Here is a 22,542-nt window from a genome sequence, read left to right as displayed (position 1 = left end):
ACTCCAGCCTGGGCAACAGAGGCCGGGTGTGGTGGCTTAGGCCTGTAATCCTAGCCCTTGGGAGGCCGAGGCAGGTGAATCACGAGGTCAGGAGATCGAGACCATCACGGCTAACATGGTGAAACCCCGTCTCTACTGAAAATACAAAAAAAATTAGCCAGGCATGGTGGTGGGGGCCTGTAGTCCCCAGCTACTCAGGAGGCTGAGGCAGGAGAATGGCGTGAACCCGGGAGGCGGAGGTTGCAGTAAGCCGAGATGGGCCACTGCACTCCAGCCCCCGTGACAGAGCGAAACTCCGGTGGGGGGTGGGTGGGGAATCTATACTTCAGTTAAAACATTTTATGTTTCAAAAGCATAAATAACAGTATTAAAATGACCATTTAAGTGATTAATTCAAAGTAAATATTGTGGCTTTATATTCATACTATTTTAGAAAATACTGTTTACGGCTCATGCCTGTAATCCCAGCACTCTGGGAGGCTCAGGCGTGTGGATCACCTGAGGTCAGCAGTTCAAGTTCAAGCTGGTAAACATGGTAATATCCCATCTCTACTATAAATACAAAAACTCAGCCAGGCATGGTGATGCATGCCTGTAAACCTAGCTACTCAGGGGACTGAGGCAGGAGAATCACCTCAACCTGGGAGGCAGCAGTTGTAGTGAGCAGAGATCAAACAACTGCACTCCAGCCTCGGCAACGGAGCGAGACTCTGTCTCAAAAAAAAAAAAAAAAAAAAAGAAGAAGAAAATATTGTTTAATTTATGTGAATGCAGGTTATCTACAAACATTACACATAACTATGCTAATTGCTCTGAAGTAATAAATAGAAAGCAAGGTACAACTACAGACTCAACTGTTCAGTTTATACCCTGAACTGTTCTTGCTTTCACAATGTAAGTACTTCAGCCTACAAATATTGGATAGTTACCTTGGATTATCAGGTTTCTGTCACAGAAACTGAGTATCATTTAGTCTTTATTATTCTGTATTGCTACCTTTAATCTTATCTTTGTGCTAAGCTCTATGTGCTCTTAGAATGAGCTTTTATCTAAACAAATCTGTGTCTACTTTAAAGGAATAAAAATCAAAAAAATAAACTTTTCAGAACCAAAAACAAAACAATAAATCTGAAGTACTAGTTAAAGATAATCTGGAGTCATAAAAAATGACAAAAGTTTTATTTAGTTGTTGACATGATTTACGTATATTTCAAATAAGCAGAGAAAAATATCTACATATATTCTAAATTCCTTAAGAAAACAGGGAATAGCAGCCAGGCGCTGTGGCTCACGCCTGTAATCCCAGCACTTTGGGAGGCTGAGGCAGGCAGATCACGAGGTCAGGAGATCGAGACCATCCTGGCTAACACGGTGAAACCCCATCTCCACTGAAAATACAAAAAAAAAAAGAAAAGTCAGTTGGGCGTGGTGGCGGGCGCCTGTAGTCCCAGCTACTTGGGAGGCTGAGGCAGGAGAATGGCGTGAACCCAGGAGGCAGAGGTTGCAGAGAGCCAAGATCGCGCCACTGCACTCCAGCCTGGGCAGCAGAGCGAGACTCTGTCTCAAAAAATAAAAATAAAAAAATACAAAAGAAAAGAGGGCATTGCAAAAATTTTTTTGGAACTTCTGAGACTTTTTTAACTCTTGGACAACTGAAATTAGCACACTGTACGCACTTGAAATAATGTTTATGGGGGAAAAACCAGAAGAAAGCTATTATATGATATCCATAAGTGCACAAGACCAATGCAACAGAATAGAGAGCCCAGAAATAATGCCACCGTCCTATACTCATCAGAGTTTTGACAAAGCTGACAAGAGGATTGTGGGAAGAATTCTCTCTTTAACAAACGAATAACAGGAATAACTACCTAGCACTATGTAGAAGACTGAAACTGGACCCCTTCATTACACCATATACAAAAATCAACTCAAGATAAATCACAGACTTAAATGAAAAACTTAAAATTATAAGAAACTCTGCAAGAAAACATGGGGAATAACTTTCTAGACACAGAAACTGGCAAAGACTTCATGATGAAGATACCAAAAGCAACTGCAACAAAAGCAAAAATTGACAAATGGGACCTATTTAAACTAAAGAGCTTCTTCACAGCAAAGGAAACTATCAATAGAGCAAACAACCTACAGAATAAAAGAAAATATTTGCAAACATTGCCTCTGACAAAGGTCTAACATACAGAATTTATTAAGAACTTAAACAAGTTTACAAGAAAAAAAGCAAACAACTTCATTAAAAAGTGGGCAAAAAACATGAACAGACGCTTGTCAAAAGAAATACATGTGGCTAATAAGCATTATATATTTAAAAAAAAAGGTCATCGCTAGTCATTAGATAAATTAAAAGAAAAACCACAATGAAATACCACCTCACACCCATCAGAGTGGCTGCTTTTAATAAGCCAAAAAATAACAGATGGGTAAGGTTGCAGAGAAAAGGGAATGCTTATACTCTGCTAGTGGGAGTGTAAATTAGTTTAATAACAGTAAAAATCAGTGTGGTGATTCCTCAAAGAACTAAAAACAGAATTATCATTTGACCCAGGAACCTCATAATTGGGTATATACCCAAAGAAATATAAATTTTTATATTATAAAGACATATTCACATGCATGTTCACCGCAGCACTATTCACAATAGCAAAGACGTGGACAGGCCCTGAATGCCTATCACTGGTAGACAAGATAAAGAAAATATGGTACAGTCAGATGCGGTGGCTCATGTCTGTAATCCCAGCATTTTGGGAGGCCAAGGCAGGTGGATTGCCTGAGCTTAGAAGTTTGAGACCAGCCTGGGCAACATGGCAAAATCCTGTCTCCACGGAAAATACAAAAGGAAACATTGGCTAGGCATGGTAATGCATATGCGTAGTCCCAGCTACTTGGGAGGATGAAGTAGGAGAGAACTGCTTGAGCCTGAAAGGTTGAAGCTAAAGTATGCCAATATCATGCCATGGCACTCTAGCCTGGGCAATAAGCCTGTCTCCAAAAATAAAATAAAATAAAAGATTTAGTAAAAACAAAACGTGGTACATAAACATCATGGAATACTCTGAGGTCATTAAAAAAAAAATGACCATGTCCTTTGCAATAACACTGATGAAGCTGGAGACAATTATTCTTAGAAAACTAACACAGAGGCTGGGCGCTGTGGCTCACGCCTGTAATCCCAGCACTTTGGGAGGCTGAGGTGGGATAATCACCTGAGGTCAGGAGTTTAAGACCAGCCTGACCAACATGGAGAAACCCCTCTCTACTAAAAATACAAAATCAGCCAGGTGTGGTGGCGTGCGCCTGTAATCCCAGCTACATAGGAGGCTGAGGCAGGAGAATCGCTTGAATCCAGGAGGCGAGGACTGTGGTGCGCCAAGGTCACACAATTGCACTCCAGCCTGGGCAACAAGAACAAAAATACGTCTCAAAAAAACAAAACAAAACAAAAAACAAAAAAAGAAAACTAATGCAGAAACAGCGAACCAAATGCATGTTATTATTTACAAGTAAGAGCTAAGTAATAAGAACACATCAACACAAAGAGAACAACAGACAGTGAGGCCTAGTTGAGGGGGGAGGGTGGGAGCAGTAAGAGGATCAGAAAACATACCTGTTTGGTGCTACGCTTAGCACCTCAGTGACAAAATAATCTGCACTCCAAACTCCCATGGCATAATTTTAGCTGTGTAACAAACCCACATGTGTACACCCCACCAAAAATCAAAGCTTTAAAAAAAAAAAAAAATCCCTGTGTGGGAGTGGGAGAGTGTGCAATGTAGGTGAAAGGACTGATTTTCATTACAGATAGTGGCCCAGGTGGTGCTGTATTCTGATTTATTTTTGTTTGCATGCAGACAGATGAGATTATAAACAGGAGGTCCAGAACCTTAGGTTGGTGGAGAAAACAGGTTGCTGTTGCAGATTCTGTGTCTAGGGGTGGGGATATGCCCAGAGACTTGTAGAGACTTGTGGGTTCTTGGCAAGAAACACTAGGACCAAAAATGCTGTGGTGAAGTTCCTGAGGGTGGTGCTTAGTCCTGGGAAGAGTGTGGACACGTCAATGTCTAGTGTGTGTGTTTGTGAGTGGGTGGGAATTCTGCGATGGCAGCTGCAAGAAAAGGGGGTCTGTCATCAGAGCTCTTTCCTCTAAGTTTTCAGTCTTCTGTCACCCTGGAAGAAGACCTTAAATCACAGGACAACAGGCAGTGTGGCAACCTGTGTACAGGAGAACAGAGCCTCCCATTTTCAAATACTCAGAGCTTTGTTCCAGGTCAGGCCTCTGTGATATCTTTTTTCTGACACCAAATCTGTAGAGTTTGCTGAACATCAAACAATTCTCCAACACCAACTCATTGCCTAATATTTGAATTCTGACACCACCCAGAGTCAGCATAGACCCTGATCCAGAGCTCATTCTCACAACATTGTCCTCACTGCAGATGCCAATCAAAAACTCCATAGGCCCATCTATACTTCTGAGCTACTGTTTGAAAACTGAGGACTCCCGGCCGGGCGCGGTGGCTCAAGCCTGTAATCCCAGCACTTTGGGAGGCCGAGGCGGGTGGATCACGAGGTCAGGAGATCGAGACCATCCTGGCTAACATGGTGAAACCCCGTCTCTACTAAAAATACAAAAAACTAGCCGGGCGTGGTGGCGGGCGCCTGTAGTCCCAGCTACTCGGAGGCTGAGGCAGGAGAATGGCGTGAACCTGGGAGGCGGAGCTTGCAGTGAGCCGAGATCGCGCCACTGCACTCCAGCCTGGGTGACACAGCGCGAGACTCCGTCTCAAAAAAAAAAAAAAAAAAAGAAAACTGAGGACTCCCAAATCTCCCTGAAATTCAATAATTTGGTAGAGCTACTTACAGAACTCAGCAAAACACTGTAGTTATGTTTACCAGTTTCATATATAAGATGCAGCCCAGGAAAAGCCAAATGGAAGAAATGCATAGAACAAAGAAAAGAGATGGGGAAAGATGAAACACATAGATAATCCTGGAAAATATTTGTGATTAATAAAATTCTCCATCCTTTGTGTGCTCCAGGAACAGTATATGGAAAGAAACGCCCTTCTCATTATGACTTAGATGGTGCCCTCTTTTCTTACCTATCACACAGCCAGACACATACTCTGCACATTTTCTCCTTTTTCTCATTAAGAAATTCAGTTGAATTTGTCTTCAGTGGTCAAAATAATTTTTTTTTTTTTTTTTTGAGATGGAGTCTCGGTTTGCCACCCAGGCTGGAGTTCCTTGGCACCATCTCAGCCCACTGCAACCTCTGCCTCCAGGGTTCAAGCAATTCTCCTGCCTCAGCCTCCCAAGTAGCTGGCATTACAGGTGGCCACCATGACTACTGGCTAATTTTTGTATTTTTAGTAGACACAGGGTATCACCATGTTGACCAGGCTGGTCTGGAACTTCTGACCTCAGGTGATCCGCCTGCCTCGGCCTCCCAAACTGCTGGGATTACATGCCTGAGTCATGGCACTCAGCCTAAAATATTTCTTAATCAAACTTTACTTAAGTTTATCTCCATCCCTCAGGCTAGTGAACTTTGAGCTGCCCTCTCTGTCTGAGTCAACATACAACCCCATTTTATGTCCCTCCTAAGAACACACTGATTTCAGGGTAAGACATTCTCTGATCTAAATTCTGACTTTTTCACCCTCCATTTGCAATTCCCCTCTCACCTTCCTCTGTAATCTTGTTTACTCCTCCCTACAAAAGAAAGCCCTTTTCTGCCTACATTTTTTGCAAGCCATAAAGATCTTTTAGTCAGTTGGTACTTCTTCCTGTTGCAATACTTTTTTAGGAACTCATTTTTTTTTTTACGTAAATCTAACATTTTTATTTTAGAAAGTGTAAAAAGTGCCTCAAAACCATAACAACTTCATTACCAGTAAGACCCTCCAAGTTTCCTTTCATCTTAATCTTAACTGCATCTGCCTGTGGGGCCCCAGCTTTCCAGGGCTCTGTAGCTTCTTTCAGAATAAAGGCTCCTTCCATGGCTGGGGTGAGCAGTCTGAGATATCTGCAGGGGAGACTCCCCAGAAAAAACTAACAGTGCCTTTAATAACCTCCTATTAGCCGGGTGCGGTGGCTCACACCGATAATGCCAGCACTTTGGGAGGCTGAGGCGGGCCTGATGCAGAGTTCAAGACCAGCCTGACAAACACGGAGAAAACCCGTCTCTACTAAACACCAAAATTAGCCGGGCGTGATGGTGCATGCCTGTAATCCCAGTTACTGGAGGGCCTGAGGTAGGAGAATCACTTGAACCCGGTAAGCCGAGATCACGCCATTACATTCCAGCCTGGGCACCAAGAGCGACACTGTGTCCAACAACGACAACGACAACAACAACAACAAAAACCCTCCTGTTGCAGGCTTAATATTAGCCTTAGCTTGGAGACACTAGCTTCAAGCTTTAATTTCCACGTCAGAGTTATTCACTTGGTTTTTGAAACTAACTGTTAGAAAATCAGTGAAATTATTCACAGTGTTTACATAAAGGAAGTTTTAAGATGCTTACTTTTTTTTTTTTTTTTTTTTTGAGCCGGAGTCTTGTTTTGTCTAGCAGGCTAAGATGACTGGATCTCAGCTCACTGCAACTTCCGCCTCCCGGGTTCCAGAAATTCTCGTGCCTCAGCCTTCCAAGTAGCTGGTACTACAGGCACGTGCCACCACACCCAGATAGTTTTCGTATTTTTAGTAGAGACGCGTTTCACCACGTTTGCCAGGCTGGTCTACAACTCCTGACCACGTGATCCACCCGCATCGGCCTCCGAAGTGCTGGGATTGCAGGCTTGAGCCACCGTGCCCAGCCAGGAAGGGGTTTTGAACCCTAATGCAGTTCCTGTTTTTGTTTCCTTCCCCTGTTGTCTGGGATCAGACCGCACACTCTAAGCTGATCCCGGTTAAGCTTAGACCGAAACTTTTTCCAAATAAGGTAAACGCGCGACTTGCGAGAAAAGGAAAAGGGGGAAGAAGAAGGGGTAGGGTTGATTTACAACTTTTACAACTTATGACCAGAAAGTTAAGTCATTTAAGAGTAACTTTGTTGTCCTAACACCTCTTTACCTCAAGTGATCCACCCGCCTCGGCTTCCCAAAACGTTGGGATTACAGGCGTGAGCCACCGCGTCCGACCCCATAAATTTTTAATAGGAGAAAAGAGAAACTGTAAACCCAAAGGAACAAAGCTCTTCCCATTCATGAACCCGCACCCCGAGTCGGGATTCTCCCCTGCCCAACCTCCCCTGGTCCCTGCACAATCTGGGAGAGACGCCACGCTGCGGGTGCAGAGCTGCCCAGAGAGGGCTCCGCGCCAGGGCACAGTCACCGCGCAGTGAAGAGACAAAGCGCCCGGGGGCCCGGCTGTCAGCACAGCTGCCATCTTATGGCTGGACGGGATTGAGGCCGAGCTGGGCAAGGAGAACTGGGGACGCAGATTGTGGAACTGACTGCGGGGAAGCCTGAGTCCCGTCACAGCCACTTTTCACCGGTTCCAACCAGTCCCTCTCCTCTCTCGGGATGTCGGACCGGCACTCTCACCATTTTTGGCTTCCAGGAGGTCCCGGTGTCTTAGCTGTGGATCTCCCAATACCTGCAGGACACAGGACCACACAACCTGAGCGTCCAGGAGCAGTGAGAACGAGACCTAGAGCTCTGACTACAGCGAGAGACAAAGGCCTCACCAAACCGGAAACCGCCCTCTTCACTCCAGCTGCGTTTCTGATTGGATGGTTTCCAGCCCGCCGTCCCTGATTGGATAATGCTTAAGACCCCGCCCCCTCAGGCCCGGAGTGACAGTAGATGTGATCAGACGCTGGGCTGAGTGAAGAAAGAGTGACAGCCTAAGCTGCAGCCTTTTCAGGCAGGGCTTCCTCCCTGAGCTGAGCCAAGTCCACCCCAGAGCCTGGGAAAATTCTCTTTTCTTTACTCTCTCTCTCATTGAATGTATTCAAAAGGTGAACAGAAGTATTTTACTCTCATATTAATAATACATAAAACTTTTTTTCAAGAGAAAATCAACTTTTACTTTGGCAATAATGTATTGTCAATACTAAAGGTAATTTTGATAAAACGTTATAAAAGATCAAATTTGTCATTTTTGACCTCTCGAGATTTACATATATATTTTGTAATCTAATATCATTTTTTAACTGTTTATATTTTATTTTATCTATATTATTTTTATTTTTTCAATTTGAAACAACCTTTAAGTAATTTCAAACTGTTACAGGAGACAGAAAGAAATCATTTAGGGCCAGTCCGCTGGTGCACGCTTCTAATCCCAGCACTTTGGGAAGCGAAAGTGGGTGGATCTCTTGAGCTCAAGCGTTCAAGACCAGCCTGGCCAACGTGGCGAAACCTCATCTCTAATAAAAATACAAAAAATTAGCCACGTGTGGTGGTACATACCTGTAGTCCCAGGTGCTACGGAGGCTGAAGCAGGGGAATCGCTTGAACCCAGGAGGCGGAGGTTGTGTAACAGCCTAAGGGCTTCATCTTGTCTAGACAGAGGTGATTCATCAAGACAGGGGAATTTGTGGAGGAAAAGTTAAATATTAAATTTGAACTCAATTGAATGTGGACACACACAATGGTCATCAAGTCCTGGAACAGGTTATGTGAGCCGCTTGAGGCATTCCTCTGCTGACCCTCCCCTGGTCCCTGCACAATCTGGGAGAGACGCTACGCTGCAGGTACAGAGCTGCCCAGAGAGGGCTCCAGGCCAGCGCACAGTCACAGTGCAGTGAAGAGACAGGACGCCTGGGGGCCTGGCTGTCAGTGCAGCTGCCATCTTCTGGCTGAATGGGACTGAGGCCAAGCTGGGCAAAGAGAACTCGGGGCGCAGATTGTTTTGGAGAAATCTCTACTTTAGTCTATTCCTATATGTTAGTTATTGAAAACAATAGCCATTCGCAAAAAAAACATGTTGACCTTTTTGTGTTCCTTGAGCCCAGTTGCAAAGAGCCCAGTTGCAACTGGGCCTCATGCCAAACAACTTGTTATAAAAGGAGCTAGGATCCTGGACTGCACCAAAGCTTCAAAGACCTCTCCTTGTCTGTGCAGGGATGGGTGGCTGACTCTTGGGCCCAGGCTGTTGTTTCCTGGTGTGGTGGTGAATCGTGGTCTGGTGAGTGGGTGTCGGACTCTGGAGTCCAGACTGTTGCTTCCTGGTCTGCTGATGAATCCTCCATAGTCTGGCGAGTGTATGGAGGATTTTTTTCTCTTCTCCCCTTCCCATTGCAATGTTCTTATTATATCAATTTTCTTATTATAGATGCATTGCCATTTACCTGGGATAAAGCTTGTTTACCCTTAAAGGTATTGCAAGTGTGTGTCTTTTCTTCTCCCCTCATGTGTTTCCTGCACAGAACATTATATTTCGCAAGGGCTTTGCTTGCTCCTTTTTATTATTTTTTGTTTAATCTTGTCTGCATGCCTTATTTTGCCAAGGTGGTCTTCAAACTCTGATGTCCTTTCTTCTGCTTGGTCAATTCGGCTACAAATACTTTTGTATGCTTCATGAAGTTCTCATGCTGTGTTTTTCACCTCCATCAGATCATTTATGTTCCTCTCTAAACTGGTTATTCTAAGTTAGCAGTTCCTCTAACCTTTTATCAAGGTTCTTAGCTTCTTGGAATTGGGTTAGAACATGTTCCTTTAGCTCAGCAGAGTTTATTACCCATCTTCTGAAGCCTACATCTGTCAATTCATCCATCTCATCCTCTGTCCAGTTCTACACCCTTGCTGAAGAGACATTTTGATAACTCGGAGGAAAGGCAGCACTCTGGCCTTTCAGCGTTCTTTTGTTGATTCTTTCTCATCTTCATGAACTTGTCTAGTTTTGATCTTTGAGTTTGCTGACAATTGAATTGTTTTTGTTTTTGTTTTGTTTTGTTTTGTTTTGTTTTGAGACAGAGTCTCACTGTGTCACCCAGGCTGGAGGGCAGTGGCACAATCTCGGCTCAGTGCAACCTTCGCATCCCAGGTTCAAGTGATTCTCGTGTCTCAGACTCCTGAGTAGCTGGGACTACAGGCATGTAACACAATGCCTGGCTAATTTTTGTATTTTTTAGTAGAGATGGGGTTTTCGCCATGTTGGCCAGGCTGGTTTTGAACTCCTGACCTCAAGTGATCTGCCTGCCTCAGCCTCCCAAAGTATTGAGATTACCGGTGTGAGCCACCATGCCTGGCTTTGGATGGGTTTTTGTCGGTACTTTTTTGTTGTTGATGCTGTTGTTGTTGCTTTCTGTTTGTTTGATTTTCTTTCAGTGGTTAGGTCCCTCTTCTGTAGGGCTGCTGCAGTTTGCTGGGGGATCACTTTAGGCCCTATTCAGGACAACAGGTTCACTCCTGTTCCTGGAGATGTCAATCAAGGAGGGTGAAGAATAGCAAAGAAGAGTGTCTGCTCCTTCCTCTGGAATCTCTGACCTCAAGAGGCACCAACCTGATGCCAGTAGGATTGCTCCTGTATAGGGTGTCTGACAACCCCTGTTGAAGGGTTTCATCCAGTTGAGTGGCATGGGGAGGAGAATCCATTTAATGAAGCACTTTGTTCCTTGGTAGAGGGGAGTGTTTCACTGGGGGGAAACCCACTCATCTGGGCTGCCTGCATTTTTCAGAACTAGCAGGAGGAAAGGCTAAGTCTGCTGGTCCGCAGAGACTGCAGCCACCCCTCCCCTTAGGGGCTCGGGCCCAGGGAGATCAGAGTTATGTCCCTGAGCCCCTGGCTGGAGTTGTTGGAGTTCCTGCAGGGAGGCCCTGCCCAGTGAGGAGGGATGAGTCAGGGTCAGGCCTAAAGAGACACTTTGGCGGCAGTCTGCCACAGCCAGTGTGTTGGGCTGTGGGGGACACCTCTTGAGACCAAGTTGTCTAGCCTCCCTGGCTCTAGCAGGGAAAAAAATGCAGCCAGGAGCTCTAGAAATTGCTGCTGCCCTTCCCGTGCCCAGGGAGCTTAGCCTTTTAGGCAATTGGGAGCCTCAGAGTGCTAGCTGCTGTCCCTCCTCCAAGGAGCTCAAAAGGCTTAGACGCAGGCAGCCACAGCCATGGTGCCGGTCGCCCCTCCCCGGGGAACTCAGCAGGCTTAAGCAGACTCTAGCTGAGAGGATGTTAAGAATCTGTTCAACTCCCGGGTTGGAATCTGAGGCTCCAGTGGCGTGGCTGCAGGAGTGGAATCTTCTGATCAGTGGATTGCACAGTTTCACGGAAAAAGCACAGTTTCCCAGGCTAGGTAGCCTGCTCGGTCACCGCCTCTCTTGGCTGGGAAATGGCTGTGGCGGGACTCAGGCCTCCCACAGTCAGCTCCAAAATCTGCTTCCCGAGTTTTTCTTGCCCAGCTCGGCCTCTGTCCCCTTCAGCCATAACATGTTGGTTACGCTGACGGCCGGTCCCCGGCCGTCCTGTCTCTTCCCTGCGCGGTGACTGTGCCCTGGCCTGGAGCCCTCTCTGGGCAGCTCTGCACCCGCAGCGCCGCGTCTCTCCCAGATTGTGCAGGGACGAGGGGAGGGTCGACAGGGGGAGATTCTTGACTCGGGCTGCGGATTCATGAATGGAAAGAGCTTTGGTCCGTGGGGTTCACAGTTTTTCTTTTCTCCTATTAAAAATGTATTGTGAGCGAGTTCGCTCACGCCTGTAATCCCAGCACTTTGGAAGGCGGAGGTGGGCGAATCACTTGAGGTCAGGAGTTGAAGACCAGCCTGGCCAAAATGGGGAAACCCCATCTCTACTAAAAATACAAAAATTAGCTGGGTGTGATGGCGAATGTCTGTAGTCCCAGCTACTCCGGGGACAGAGGAGAGAGAATCTCTTGAACCTGGGAGGCGGAGGTGGCAGTGAGGTGAGATCGCGCCACGGCACTCTGGCCAGGGCGACAGAGCAAGACTCTGTCAAAAAAAAAGAAAAAGAAAAGAAAAAAAATCCCAGCACTTTGAGAGGCCGAGGCGGGCGGATCATGAGGTCAGGAGATCGAAACCATCCTGGCTAACACGGTGAAACCCCGCCTCTACAAAAATACAAAAAATTAGCCGGGCGTGGTGGCGGGCGCCTGTAGTCCCAGCGACTGGGCAGGCTGAGACAGGAGAATGGCGTGAACCCGGTAGGGGAACTTGCAGTCAGCCGAGATCGGGCCACTGCACTCCAGCCTGGGCGACAGAGCAAGACTCCGTCTCAAAAAAAAAAAGAAATAGAAAAACAAAACAAAACAAAACAAAAAAACCATATGGGAGTCACTGCAACAATATCAAGTAATTTAATGAAAGAATTATAGAAGAATTGTAGAGCACCCAGCTATAGTTTGTAGTTTGAGGTCCATGGGAGGGGCTTGAAGAAAACACATTTATAAGATGCATGATGAAGAAAACCATATTCAATAATTGGTCAGATATAGTTAGGTAGTGTCTTAATTTGTACAATCAAGGTGGAAATTTCCTGATTATGTAATCAGAGTTTAATTTGGCACTTTATAGTTGTTTAAGCTTGAATTGTGTTTCCCCTAATGTAGTGATTTACCAAAAAATGCACTTGAGTTTAGATTTTTTTCTTAGAAGTAGGAATCCGGGGACGAGAGCCTCTTCAGTCTCTCAGACTCCTAAAGTCTAACTGTCTGCCACTTAATTATTTTCACACCCCACAGGGGACTGATTTTCTCTGGCATTTTTCACATGTGTCCCAAGCAGGGCCTCAAGTGTACCCCATGTTCCTCAATTAATCATTTTTTAAAAAGCCTTGCATAACACTATTAAATAAATTTGTTTTCTGTTTGTAAATATTTCCCCTGAGAAGAAAGCAAAGAATAATCCCCTGACACTGTATTGTAAAAATATCTGTGCTTCTTTTTCTTCTATTTTTCCAGAGAACTTATCAGAATGTTTTTAGGTTAAGATTACTGTTTGGAAATTTTATAGGGTGATGTGTCCTCAGCTATCCTTGAGTTTTTTTTTTTTTTTTTTTTTTTTTTTTCTGGGCCTGGGTTTTAGTACTTTCTGGCAATAAACCAAGATACCCACCATGGCTATCTCTGCTAGAGTGTCTAGTGACTATTAGCTCTTTGGTCATTTTCTCCAATAGGACCACTTGAAGTATGGAGTGTAGCCTCTCGAGGGAGCAGGTGGCAGCCTTGGGGCTGAAAGGCATCTCCCGGTGCACTATTTTTTTTTTTTTTCTTTTTGAAAAGCTAACCCTTTGAGACATGAAGATTGTCTTCACCCAATCTAGCTTCCATTTGTTGGATACGCATTGCTGGGCAGCCAATCAGATGCTGGTATTGAGGGGAAAACAGATAATTTCTGCCCCCTGGATTCTCTTGAGTGGGGCAGGAGAATAGTGAAGAAAAAATAGTGAAAATTTTGAAAAAAAAAAAAGAACACTCCAACAGACAAAGAAACTGACCCCAGTGTGATGGCATAAAAACTTACGAAGTAAAATGCACCTGGGGCCCTCACTGGGGCATACCGCACTATCTCCTGGGAGGGTGGTTACTGAGCATGTAAGTGAACCGGATGGGATAGGTAATTGGATGTGTACCTTGAAAAGATTTGTTCACTTATTTTGACCTTCGGTATTTATTTATTTATTAGACAGTCTCCCTCTGTTGCACAGGCTGTAATTCAATGGCTCGATCTCAGATCACTGCAACCTCCGCCTCCTGGGTTCAAGTGATTCTCATGCCTCGGCCTCCCAGGTAGCTAGTTCTATAGGTGAGCACCATTGCGCCTGGCTAGTTTTTGTATTTTTAGTAGAGATGGACCAGGCTGATCCCAAACTTAGGGTCTTAAGTGATCCACCTGACTTGGCCACCCAAAGTGCTGGGATTACAGGCATGAGCCACTGCACCCAGCTGCATCACTTGTTTTTTTTACTGTTATTTGCATTTTATTAGTAGGGCTTAAAAGGTAAGAAAATATTTACAAAGGACATTAAAGAGATGAGTTTCAAAAAATTGGTATTTAATAATATATTCCATTTGTTAATAATTCTCATTTGCCTTTTTCTTTCCCAGAGTAAGCTTAGGAATTTTTTCAGGTGTGTTTTTTATGGTTGAGTTATTTCAAACAAAATTCCTTAAAGCTTTACCATTAAGAATGTTAGCTACTGGCTGAGCGCGGTGTCTCATGCCTGTAATCCCAGCACTTTGGGAGGATGAGGCGAGCAGATCACGAGGTCAGCAGTTCAAGACCAGCCTGTCCGAGATGGTGAAACCCTGTCTCTACTAAAAATACAAAAATTAGCCGGGTGTAGTGGCCGGCGCCTGTAATCCCATCTACTCTGGAGCTTGAGGCAGAGAATTGCTTGAACCTGGGAGGCAGAGGTTGCAGTGAGCCGAGATCATGCCACTGCACTCCAGCCTGGGTGACAGAGCAAGACTCCATCCTCTATCTCAAAAAAGAAAAAAAAAAAAGAATGCTAGCTACCAAAAAAAAAAAAAAAAAAACCAAAAGAAAAAAAATTAGAAAAAATCTCTCTTTCATTTTGACTGTGGACAGTGAACATATTTCCACAGGAAAATGCGGTAGATCATTTATGGGTTACATAGATTCATCAAAACATCAGTTCCTCTTTTTGCAGGGTAAATTTGTGACAGTGATTATCTTGGTTCTATATCATGTTGTCTTGATTTCTTAGTTTAATGCTAAATTATATGTGATGAAACTTATGTACCTTCTACAAGTGTTCCCATATGACTAATTTTTTACTACATTATTTTTAATAGAAATAATAAAATAATACATATATTTTCCGAAAGAAGTAGACATATTTGCTTTTCTTATGGAGATACAAAATGCAGGCACCTTAGCCATTTTCAGTGGCTCATGCCTACAATCCTGGCACTTTGGGAGGCCAAGGCAGGTTGATCACTTGAGGTCAGGAGTTCGAGACCAGGCTGCCCAACATGGGGAAAACCCGTCTCTACTAGAAATACAAAAATTAGCTGGGTGCTGTGGCACATGCCTGTAGTCCCAGCTATTTGGGAGGCTGAGGCAGGAGAATGGCTAGAACCTGGGTGGCAGAGGTTGCAGTGAGCTGAGATTGTGCCATTGCACTCCAGCCTGGGTGACAGACTCCATCTCAAAAAAATAAAATAAAATAAAATAAATGTAAGCACCTTAAAATTTCCTTCCCTTATGTAAACACTTTGAGTAATTTCACTGGATTTTTCAAGCAGTTAGTTTCAAAATCAAGTGAGTAACTCTGACATGGAAATTAAAGCTTTAACCTAGTGACTTGAACTTAAGGCTAATATTAAGCCTGCAACAGAAGGTTATTAAAGGCAGAGTTAGATTTTTTTTTGTTTTTTTTGAGACGGAGTCTCACACAGTTGCCTAGGCTGGAGTGCACTGCCAGGATCTTAGCTCACTGCAACCTCTGCCTCCTGGGTTCAAGAGATTATCCTGCCTCAGCCTTTCGAGTAGCTGGGATTACAGGTCCCCGCTACCATGCCTGGCTAATTTTTAGTAGAGACAGGGTTTCACTATGTTACAGGCCAGGCTGGTTGCAAATGCCTGACAACGTGATTCACCCGCCTCGACCTCCCAAAGTGTTGGGATTACAGTCATGAGCCACTGCACCCGGCCAAAGACCCAGTTACTTTTTTCTGGAAAGACTCCCCTGAAGATGTTTCAGCCTGCTCACCCCAGCCATTGAAGGAGCCGTTATTCTGAGAGAAGCTACAGAGCCCTGGAAAGCTGGGGTCCCACAGGCAGATGCGGTTGAGGCTAAGATGAAGGGAAACTGGGAGAGTCTTACCGATCATGAAGTTGTTATTGTTTTGAGGCACTTTCTAGATTTTGTAAAATAAAAACGTTATATTTATGTAAGAAAAATAAATTCCAAAAAATTATTGCAACAGGAGAAAGCAACAACCAACTATAAGATCTTTATGGCTTGCAAAAATGTAAGCAGAAAAGGACTTTTTTCCCTATGGAGGAGCACACAAGATTAGAAAGGAGGTGGGAGGGGAATGGCAAATGGAGGGTGAAAAAGTCAGATTTTAGATCAGAGAATGTCTTACCCTGAAATCAGCATGTTCTTAGGAGGGATGTAAAATAAGGTTCTGTGTTGACTCAGGCTGAGGGTAGCTCAAAGTTCAGGATCCTGAGGGAGTGAGAATATCCTAAGTAAAGTTTGATTTAAAAATATTTTATTTTAAGCTGGGTGTGGTAATCCCAGTACTTTGCGTGGTCGAGGCAGGCGGATCACCTGAGGTCAGGAGTTTGAGACCAGCCTGGCCAACATGGTGAAACCCTGTGTCTACTAAAAATACAAAAATTAGCCAGGCATCCTGGTGGGCACCCGTAATCCCAGCTACTTGGAAGGCTAAGGCAGGAAAATTGCTTCAACCTGGGAGAAGGATGTTGCAGTGAGCCGAGACTGTGCCACTGCACTCCAGCCTGGACGACAGAGCGAGACTCCATCTCAAAAAACATATATATTTTGACCAGTGAAGACAAATTCAACTGATTTTTCTTAATGAGAAAACGGAGAAACTGTGCAGACTGTGTGTCTGGCTGTGTGATATGTAAGAAAAAGTCATCACAGAAAGAGTGTTTCTTTCCATAAACTGTTCCTGGAGCACACAAAGGATGGAGAATTTTATTAATCACAAATACTTTCCAGGATTATCTATGTGTTTCATCTTTCCCCATCTCTTTTCTTTGTTCTACACATTTCTTCCATTTGGCTTTTCCTGGGCTGCCTCTTATATATGAAACTGGTAAACATAACTACAGTGTTTGCTCAGTTCTGTGAGTAGCTCTACCAAATTATTGAACTTCAGGGAGGTTATGAAAGTCCCCAATTTTTAAACAGTAGCTCAGAAGCATAGATGGGCCCATGGGGTTTGTGACTGGCATCCGCAGTGAGAACAATGTTGTGGGACTGAGTCGTGAATCACGGTCTGTGCTGACTTTGGGTGCTGTCAGAATTCAAATGTTTCACACTGAGTTGGTGTTGGAGAATTGTTTGATGTTCAGAAAACTCTACAGATTTGGTGTCAGAAAAAAAAAAATATCATGAAGGCCTGGCATGGAATAAAACTCTGGGTATTTGGGAACGGGAGGCTCTGCTCTCCTGTACACAGGCTGTCACACTGCCCATTGTCTTGTGATTCCAGGTCTTCTTCCAGGGTGACAGAAGACTGAAAACTTAGAGGAAAGAGCTCTGATGACAGACCCCCTTTTCTTGCAGCTACCACCACAGGATTCCCACCTGCTCCCAAACACACACACTAGACATTGACGTGTCCACACTCCTCCCAGGACTAGGCACCATCCTCAGAAACTTCACCACGGCATTTTTGATCCAAGTGTTTCTTGCCAAAAAGCCACAAGTGTCTACAGGTCTCCTTGCATATCCCCATCCCTGGACACCGAATCTGCAGCAGCAACCTGTTTACTCCACCAGCCTAGGGTTCTGGTCCTCCTGTTCATAATCTCATCTGCCTGCATGCACACAGAAATAAATCAGAGTACAGCCCCACCTGGGCTACTATCTGTAGCAAAAAATTATTCCTTTCACCGACATTGCACTCTCTCCCATCCAGGGATTTTTTTTTTCTTTTAGCTTTTATTTTTTGTTCACGGTACACATGTGGGCTTGTTACACAGCTAAAATTATGTCATGGCGGTTTGGTGTGCAGATTATTTTGTCACTGAGGTACTAAGCATAGCACCAAACAGGTATATTTTCTGATCCTCTGAGTCCTCCCACCCTATTGCAGGATCTGGCCAGCAGTCCACAATGCAACGGGACTCTCTTTTTGCTCCCAGGTGGATCTGCAGGCCGAGAAATAATAGACACACACAAGATAGTGAAAACGGCATCCAGGGGGGTCACCGCCTTCTGGTCCCACGGTGCCAACAATGCACTGGATATGCCAGCATTTATTATTAAGTTTAGTGAGGGCGGGGGTAGGTTAGTGAGGGATTTAGGGCCATTTGATTATGAGGTGAGATGGTCACATGGGAATGAAGTAATTCTTTAACATAACTTCCGTATGCAGAAGTACAGTATACAGAGATAAGAATTAACAATCTAGTGTGTGCATCAGTAATTTCTAACAGAGCCTTAAAACAGGAACACAGTCTTTCCATAACCTATGATTAGCAAGATATTAATCAGCAGTAACAGTTGCAGCAAAAGCTGGTTACAAACAATTCATAGAAACAGGACGTGAAGTTAGACAACTGGTTAGACCAGAAATTCTCAGAAGGGAGTATGCCTTAACCCTAAAGAGGCCTAGAAGAGCCGCGGCAAGATGAGGGTGTTTATAGCCCTATCTTATCCATATGGACAGGCGCCCCCCATGCATCCGTTTATAGGCTTTCCACGAGGGTCGCGTTCCATTCCCAGAGCTATGAACATCTGCTCTTCTGGGATAGGAATCTTGGTGATGTGAAACCTCCCTGACTGCACGTCCATTCATAGGCTCTCTGCAGGGGGAAGCACATCACACGCTGTTGGCTCATTCTGGCAGTCCAACCTGGCATTGTCTTTACACAGTCCTGCATGCAATTTTGTATTTACAATAATCAGGAGCATTTCATCTTTTATTCCATAGCCATAGTTTCAGGAGGTCTCCCTACGCCACCCTCCACCCTCAACTAGGCACCTGTCGTTCTCCTCTTTGTGTTCACGTGTTCTTATAACTTAGCTCTTACTTAAAAATAATAACATGCATTTGGTTTTGTTTCTGCAGTAGTTTTCTTTTTTTGTTTTTTTTTTGTTTTGCTTTGTTTTGTTTTCCAGTAGGAGTTTTGCTCTTGTTGCCCAGGCTGGAGTGCAATGGTATGATCTCGGTTCACTGCTACCTTAGTTTTCTGGGTTCAGGCTATTCCACTGCCTCAACCTCCCAAGTAGCTGGGATTACAGGTGGGCGACACCGTGTGTGGCTAATTTTGTATCTTTAGTAGAGACGGGGTTTCTCCATGTTTATCAGGCTGGTCTCAAACTCCCGACCTCAGGTGATCCACCAACCTTGGCCTCCCAGATTGCTGGGATTATAGGCATTGAGCCACAGCACCTGGCCTCTGCATTAGTTTTCTAAGCATAATGGTCTCCAGCTTCATCCATATTATTGCAAAGGACATGATCATTTTTTTTTTAATGGCCACAGAGTATTCCATGATGTTTATGTACCACATTTTGTTTTTATTAAATCTTTTATTCTACTTTATTTTTGGAGACAGGCTTATTGCCCAGGCTAGAGTGCTATGGCATGACATTTGCTTACTTTAGTCTCAACCTCCCAGGCTCAAGCAATTCCGTCGCCCTCATCCTTCCAAGTAACTGGGATTACATGTGTGCATTACCATGCCTGGCCAATTTTTCTTTATGTATTTTTCATGGGGACAGAATTTACCATGTTGCCCAGGCTGGTATCAAACTTCTAAGCTCAGGCAATCCACCTGCCTCGGCCTCCCAAAGTGCTGAGATTACAAGCATGAGCCACTGCATCTGACCATACCATATTTTCTTTATCCAGTCTACCATTGACAGGCATTTAGGGCCTGTCCATGTCTTTGCTATTGTGAATAGTTCTGCAATGAACATGCATGTGGATGTGTCTCTATAATATAATAATTTATATTTCTTTGGCTATATACCCAATTATGAGGTTCCTGGATCAAATGATAATTCTGTTTTTAGTTCTTTGAGGAATCACTACACTGCTTTTTATAGTTGTTGAACTAATTTACACTCCCACCAGCAGACTATAAGCATTCCCTTATCTCTGCAAATTTGCCAGGATCTGTTATTTTTTGACTTTTAAAAAATAGCCATCCTGATGGGTATGTAGTGTTCTCACAAGTGTGATGTGACATTTCATTGTGGTTTCCCTTTTAATTTCTCTAATGATTAGCGATGAACATTTTTTAAATATGCTTATTAGGCCCATGTATGTCTTCTTTTGAACAGCATCTGTTCATATTTTTTCCCTCTTTTTAATGAGATTTTTTTTTTCTTGTAAACTTGTTTAAGTTCTTAATAAATTTTGATTATTAGACCTTTGTCAGAGCCAAAGTTTGCAAACATTTTCTTTTATTCTGTAGGATGTTTACTCTGTTGATAGTTTCCTTTGCTGTAAAGAAGCTCTTTAGTTTAAATAGGTCCCATTTGTCAATTTCTGCTTTTGTGGCAATTACTTTTGGTATCTTCATCATGAAGTCTTTGCCAGTTTCTATGTTTAGACTGGTATTTCCTAGGTTATCTTGCGGGGTTTCTTATAATTTTAAGTTTTTCATTTAAGCCTTTAATTTATCTTGAGTTGATTTGTGTATATGGTTTAATGAAGGGGTCCAGTTTCTGTCTTCTACATAATGCTAAGTAGTTCTTCCAGCCCCACTTATTGAAGAGAGAATTCTTCCCACATTCCTCTTGTCAGCTTTGTCAAAAATCTGATGGGTGTAGGAGGGCGGCATTATTTCTGGGCTCTCTATTCTGTTGCGTTGGTCTTGGGCACTTGTGGATTTTTTATAACATCTTTGTCTCTTCTGCTTTTTCCCCCATAAACATTCTTTCAAGTGCATATAGTGTGCAAAATTCAGATGTTCAAGAGTTCAAAAACTCTTTAAAAAGTTCCAAAAATTTTTTTGCTATTCCCTCTTTTCTTAAGGGAATTAGATTATTTGTAGATGTTATTCTCTGCTTTTTTGAAATACCTGTAAATCATATTAACAGCTGAATAAGCCTTTTGTCATTTTCTCTGACTCCAGATTATGTTTATCTAGTACTTCAGATTTATTGCTTTGTTTTTGCTTCCCAAAAATTTATTTTTTTTCATTTTTAGTCCTCTAAAGTAGACACAGATTTGTTTAGATAAAAGCTCATTTTAAGAGCATGCAGAAGCTTAGCACAAAAATAGGAATAAATTTAGCAATATAGAATGATAAAGACTAAAAGACACTAAGTATCTTTGACAGAAACCTGATGATCCAAAGCAATTATGCAGTGTTTGCAGGCTGAAGTACTTATACTGCAAAAGCAAGAACAGTTCAGTGTATAAACTGAACGGTGGAGTCTGTAGTTATACCTTGCTCTAATGTTTTTTATTAATAAATAAAACAGACTTTACATGTCTATGCAGAATATTCTCACTCTGAATGAAAATATTAGTAATTGGAAAATAAATTACCCTGTCTCCACCAAAAATACAAAAGTTAGCTTGCTACAACCCAAGACCCAGTCTGCATTATTTTCCTTATTAGGGAATAGGTTACTTTCCTATTTCCCCCATAATGGACCTCTGGTCTCTCTCTCTCTCTTACATCCCTTACGAGACTCCCTTTTCTAAAAAATTTGAAGTATTTAGCCAATCGGGACTAGTTTAGACTGTGTGGTCCAACCCTAACCAGTAGTAGAAAGACACCGAAGTAGAAGCTGCATCAGAGATAATAAAAACTCCTGCTTCCTTTGCTCTGTGTGCCCTTGCCATTGCTTAATATATGAGACGCAACCTTTTATGGAAGTAAATTTGCCTTGCTGAGTGCTATTTCTTGTGCAGTACCAAAAATCTGTTTTTAACATGTGTTTGAGACTCATAGTCTGGACCAGGGGCTCCAAGATTTTTATTCTGTACAAGTGGCCAATGAGCACATGAAAAGATGCACAACATCTTTATTCATCAGAAAGATGCAAGTCAAAATCACAATGATATATCACTTCATACCTACTGGTGCAGGTATATTTCAGAAGACAGATCAGTGTGGGTGAAGATGTGGAAAAATTGAAACCCTCATAGAGTGCTGGTGGGATGGTAGAATTAGGCAGCAGTTTTGGAAAACATTTTGGCAGTTCCTCCTGAGGTTAATATAGAGTTACCACATGTCTTAGCAATTCCACTTCTGAGTATATATTCAACTGAAATCAAAATAGGTCCACACAAAAACATGTATATGCATATCCGTAGAAACATTATTCATTATAGCCAAAAAGTGAAACCAGTGCAAATGCCTATCCATGGAGGACTAGATAGACAAATGGGATATAGTATACAAGGCAATAGTATACTTCAGCCGAAAGAGGAATGATGTACTAATATGGGACACAACATGGATACGTATTAAAGACATTATGCTTGATGGAAAAAGCTATACAAAAAGGGTCATGTACTTTATGAATCCATTTGTATAAAATTCCCAAAATGGGCAAATCCTTTGAAACAGAAAGTGGATTAATGGTTGCCAGAGGCTGGTGGGGAAAATAGAAAGTGGCCGCTTGATGGGTGTGGAGTTTCTTTTTTGGGTAATTATACTGTTCTAAAATTACCTAGTGGTAATGATTGTAAAGCATTGTGAATACACAAAAAGATACTGAAGTGTAAACCTGAAAATAATTAATACATTGCATTTGATGTTATGTGAACTTTACCTCAATAAACATAATTTTATAAGCAAACTTCAAGCCACTGTTGCCAATGATAAAGACTAGATAATATGCTATAAATGCAGTAGAAAAACATAGAAACATATGTATTTAACATCTGAGGAATCTGCCAATATGATAACCAGTACAAAAAAGAGTC

At 43.1% G+C, this 22,542-nt stretch overlaps 1 long non-coding RNA gene across 1 annotated transcript; it reads right to left on the bottom strand.

Annotated features, from left to right (window-relative positions):
• Positions 1-1,162: 1,162 nt before the first annotated feature.
• Positions 1,163-8,091, bottom strand: LOC116271744. The gene is made up of 2 exons (XR_004180503.1): positions 7,569-8,091; positions 1,163-1,388 (listed from the first exon to the last, which is right to left on the bottom strand). It is a non-coding gene; the product is annotated as an uncharacterized LOC116271744 (long non-coding RNA).
• Positions 8,092-22,542: the final 14,451 nt, after the last annotated feature.

The sequence above is a fragment of the Papio anubis genome, chromosome 20, assembly GCF_008728515.1.
Source record: "Papio anubis isolate 15944 chromosome 20, Panubis1.0, whole genome shotgun sequence".
NCBI lineage: Eukaryota > Metazoa > Chordata > Mammalia > Primates > Cercopithecidae > Papio > Papio anubis.
This window is presented reverse-complemented; position numbering and strand designations above follow the sequence as displayed.